Below are 5,692 nucleotides of genomic sequence, written 5' to 3' on the forward strand. Positions count from 1 at the left end.
CTCAGACCTGATAAAATATTTCCCCTCTTCTTTGTCTCCCATCTACTTCCTTCAAATTCTTCACTCTTTAGAAATGTCATTTATTGAATCACACTATCCTTATCAATAGTTACTGTTCTGTTTTTCTGAATAGTAACTATGGATGTCACAGGATTTAATTCTCTGCTGTTAAAGATATAAAACATAAGTTATTGATGCCAAGAAATGATATTCTTGGTTTGATCCTTTATCCAAGTGTAAGGCAAACAAAGTTTGTCTATGAGGTATAACTGGTCTGGGTAGTGTCCCTTCCCATAATGCATAGCATTATATACTTCAAAAAAGGGGATGTGCTTTGCATTATGGGATACTAAGGCAACTGATATCTTTATATGGACTTTTTCAATCGAAGGTGAGTTAGCCGATCTCATACGGAGGTAGCAGGGTTTCTTCTGCCAAAAACTCGGGTTTTTCATCCCGCATACAGACAAATTGGCCCTTCAGAACACACACAATTTACACACAAACAATACTAGCTGTGGTGGTGGTGGGCAGTAGATGGTGCTGATGTAGATGATTGGTAGTAGAGGTTCGGTGTAGTGGTGGAGATGGAGAGTTGTACAATAGGTATCCTCCCACGATGAGTCTTCGGATACTTTGGAGGTGTCACGAATAATAATAATAATTTGAAGTCATTAGTCTCTATATACAAGTAGCTCAGTTGTGAAGATACTTCACATGCAGACTTTGTTTTGCTTACACTTAGATAAAGGATTAAACTAATAATATATTTCTTGGCATCTTTAATTTATTGTATAACCAAGTGAAAAAACTTTCAACAAGATGTGAAACAGCATCCCACTTCATGAACTGAGATATATAAGGGATATCTCAAGTGTCAGAAAAATCTGTTGTAGCATTACTTAAACTTTGGTTATGCATTGTAATAGAAATTTGCTTTAATCTATCTTTAAATCTTTCCAAAAGATCTTGTGTGTATTTTCTTCAAGAAATACAAATAGACACCTGACTTTCTGGTATTCAGAAACAATCTTGCTAATGTTTTATTGATCCATATGTGTGGCTTAGTTGTTATTGAAGTTTAACAGCCTTTAATACCACAAGAACAAAAAAGATTATTTACTACTGTTAATATTTCATTGGATTTCAAACTAGCATCTTTGGAACACAAAGAACTTGTTTAAATATACATGAAACACTAGCAATCAAGTAGCTATATGAAGGAGTTCAAAATTGTAATGGAGAAAAAGAACTAAAGTTCTGTCTCTTGACTTTCCCTCTAATGTTGGATAAAAAAGAAGTTTACGGAAATCTACATTTAATGACATAGAACTTAACAATAACTATCCTCTTTATCTGATATACATCTGAAAAGATAGCTAAGGAACCATATAAATATAATCTCCACACCATATTTAAACACACATCAAATTATCATACCTCATCCATGCACTTCTAGACAAACTCCATTAGCTAATGCACCCAAAAGTGTATGATAAGTATTCTCATATACCTGCTTTGAACAGACAAGAATAACTGCTAACGTTTATAACCAAAAATGTAAGAAATATGTCATCATCAAATTTCTCATGTTTTTTTCAAGTGGTGTACAGAATACTATGATATTGTTACATGAAGAACTGCTTTGTTTTAACTTCCTGAGTCACCATAAAATTCTGATTGTTTTTCTCATTGTAGACAACCCCATCTCTGGTTGAATCGGTGTTTTCTTTGGAATCTACTACAGCATCTTCAAGGTTTGATTCTAGTTTTCAAACTTTCATTTTTTTTCTGAATAATATATGTATATTTCAGTGTACAGTTCACATCTGAAAACTGCTATGATTTCAAGTGGTATACAGAATACTATGATATTGTTACATGAAGAACTACTTTGTTTTAACTTCCTGAGTCACCATGAAATTCTGATTGTTTTTCTCCTTGTAGACAACCCCACCACATGCATCTCTTGGTGAATAAGTGTTTTATTTGGAATCTACTACAGCATCTTCAAAGTTTGATTCTAGTTTTCAAACTTTCATTTTTTTTTTCTGAATAATATATGTATATTTCAGTGTACAGTTCACATCTGAAAACTGCTCAACTTTGATTCTTTTTTTAAACTCTCTTCCATGTTTTCTTTACAATATGAAATTGATTTTTATCCTGCTCAAAACTAAAGGTGATCACTTCACAATAATTGGTTAAGAACATTGTGACATTAAATCTTTTCTGAGCTACAGTTCTGTGATATTTCAGACAGCCATTCTCCCATTCAAGTTACCAATTATATTATCTACCTCATTTTCGTTAATTTAATTATAATTTTCTGTATATTATGCTCTCAACTATCATTACAAAATCCAGAACTATTAATGTTTGTGGGGCTGTTTTTCTTTTTAGATTTATTGTAAGGCACAAAATGTTTTTATCTTCCCTATAAAACCTATGAAGTAAAGAGTATAAATATTTTATCATATATGAGCATCTCTGTTTCTGTTCCATATTCTGTGAGATATCATGCTCATAAAGTATTAATTTATTTACACCAAGTAGTTTTGCAATCTCTTGTAACAGTGAATGATATAGTTAATGCTTTGTATGTTTAAATCCTTCAAGTCCATTTTATATAATTCTAACCCTAAGGGAGCAGATCACCAAACTGCCAAAACTAGTTTGAGTAAATAAATTAATATTTTGCTGTAGATGCACTGTGATATCTCACAATTTTGTGTCCAGGTAATTGAGTACTTAGAAGCAGCCCTGTATGCATGACAATCTTTGACTGGCATTGTTGTCTCATAAACTGTAATTAAATTACTAAAATAAGCCCAGATATTCACAAACTCATGATATCCTCCAAAGACATTTGAGAATTCTAGTGGAAAGGCTTAGACATTGGTTATGCATTATTACTAAATAGTTTAGGGAAATAACAACGTAGACTAGGATACACATTAAAATAACTTTTTAATACAAATCCAATATTTCGGCAACGTCACATTGCCATTTTCAACAGGAACTTGTGAGCAGGACACGTGCATGCAGGCACAGCAAACTGACTTGGTTTGAAAAAATTACATGTATAAACCCGCCAGCCTGATGGAACCTTCGTTTTCTCAGTCTATAGAAAACCGACCCATACAGGCAGATACGTTCACCAACAATCCCACCACCCTTCCTCACAACAGTATGGTGTCATTAAGACACTACACAACAGGGCTAAACGTATCTGTTCAAATGACAATGCCCTAACCACAGAACTAAACCACATTCTCAACACTTTCTCAGCCAATGGCTACCCTCCCAAAACAATCCAAAAAATATTGAAACCAATAAACCACAACCCCCTCACAACAAGCATTACTCTAAATCCTTCACCATACCCTATATCAGAGGAACCTCGAAAAAAATTACAAAAATCCTAAAAAAATATGGCTTAACTTCTTGTTACAGACCATATAAGAAATTGGCATCCCTTATCTGCTCCACTAAAGACCAACCCCCCCCCCTTAAACTTACCTGGTGTATACCAGGTCCTTTGCAGCTGTAAGCTGTCCTACTTTGGCCAAACAGGCAAGACAGCTGATATCAGAATTACAGAACACAAGGACTACATCTGGTTCCACCAATACAGCCACTCTGGTCTTGCAGACCATGCTCTGGATACCCGCCATAGAATACGGTGGAAGAAAGCCACGATCATTCACCGTAGTAAATACAAGTACGAAAGGCTTTTCATGGAATCAGCCTCAGCCCTAAGAAACAAATCCAAACCTCAACAAATTTGGCTGCATGAGACTGCCTCAAATTTGGGAAACCTACATCAGAAGACCTCAGCCCAATCGCCCAAGAATACCAACACTGCCCGCTGTAGGACTTTCTCCTAAAGTCCTACTGGTGCCCTAAAGTCCTACTTTCTCCTAAAGCCCTACACCAGTAGGGCTTTAGGAGAAAGTATAGCTTCCTGCTTCGTCCTCGTTTGCTGTGCCTGCATGCACGTCTTGCTCACAAGTTCCTGTTGAAAATGGCAACGTGACGTTGCCAAAATATTGGATTTGTATTAAAAAGTTATTTTAATGTATATCCTAGTCTACGTTGTTATTTCCCTAAACTATTTAGTAATAAGACATTTGAGAATCTACCCAGTTTTGTAGATTATCAATTTTTACTTCAATTTTTAGATGGTAAATGGAGTTAATTGTTTAGTGTGAGATCACCCAACTTACTGGGGGCCTGACTTGGTTTGAAAAAATTACTTTTAATCTTCAGATCAGAGTTTTTAGATTATCTTTAAAAAGGTTAGCAGTTAGCCTATCCATACTACTGTCCTACAAGTTCAACCTTTTGTGGATGGAATTCATATAATAAAAATAAAATAGGCAAATGCTTTTTTTTCATTTCTGGTCTAATTTAAACAATTTTTCCATGAAATAAAATAGTACTCTTGACTTATATTCTAAAAGTTTTTAAACAGTTTATAGTTTTGACTTGCAATTTTTAGTACATCCCACACTACCCATGTAAACCTATCTGAACATGATTAATGTGGGTGGGTTAAAGATTAGATAATCCAGAAACCAACTTGCTGAGGCTTTAGTGCAAATAAGCACAGAAGTGGTCCACACTAGATAATGAAAATCACCTACTGCCTAAAGACTTTCATCTACATCTGTATGCCATAGTGATATAACAGTCCATGACTTAGATTGGTGAACAGAGATGCTATCCACTTGATGATATTTGATGATACCATACATTGAATTATGAGACATTAATTCAGTATCTGAACTAAGAAACATTGGTTTTCTGAATCCATGTTCCATAACTCAATAAATTACTATCGTCCTGTAATTGTTCCAATTGAAAGATTTATACAGGAATATGTATCTTTGGGTTTCTTTAGTGCAAAACATTTATTTTATAATTTATGATTTACTTAAACCACGCCCTTATTATTATTATTACGTCACACCTCCAGGGAATCCAGAGACTCGAGGGAAGGCACATACTCTACAACTCTATCTCTACCACTTAGTCCACCAACTACAACAAACCGCAACTATCATCATCTACACCAACACCATCTACTGCCCATCACCACCACTAGTATTTTCACAGATAATCGCAACATCCATGCCCACGGCAGGATTCAAACCCATAGCCATTGGACTGGACAGCAGATACACTAGCCACTTGGCCAACAGGCCAGCAATATACACATATTGCTTATTGCCTTTTAGCTTGCATATGATGCTGAATGATGCTGACCAATCCTTGAACATATCACTGTTCTTCTTGATGATATAATTTACTTAAAAAGAATATTTGATGATACCATACACTGATTATTGTGCATAATTACACCTGCAAAACTGACTCTTGCCATGAAAACAAAGCATTAAGCTTGTTTAACTCAAAACAATAAAACTTTTTTTTTATAGTATGGAGATAAAAGCACTTTAATACAACTTACCCAGTCTCACACTGGCAGCATTTTTTCCTCTTGCAAAATGGGCAATCCAACCAGAACACACACAATTAACAAACATAATACATTTACTCATAACTTTGGTTTTAATTCCATACAACAATGTTGGCAAACCCAAATTTCTAGGTAAGTTGAAGTTCAACTTTAGACTTTTATATATTGTACATTTTATGAATTCATTAGTAAAACAGAAAATGAATA

This window comes from Typopeltis vanoorti, chromosome 10 (assembly GCF_054136105.1).
Source record: "Typopeltis vanoorti isolate ZY-2024b chromosome 10, IOZ_Tvanoo_1.0, whole genome shotgun sequence".
In the NCBI taxonomy this organism is placed as follows: Eukaryota; Metazoa; Arthropoda; class Arachnida; order Uropygi; family Thelyphonidae; genus Typopeltis; species Typopeltis vanoorti.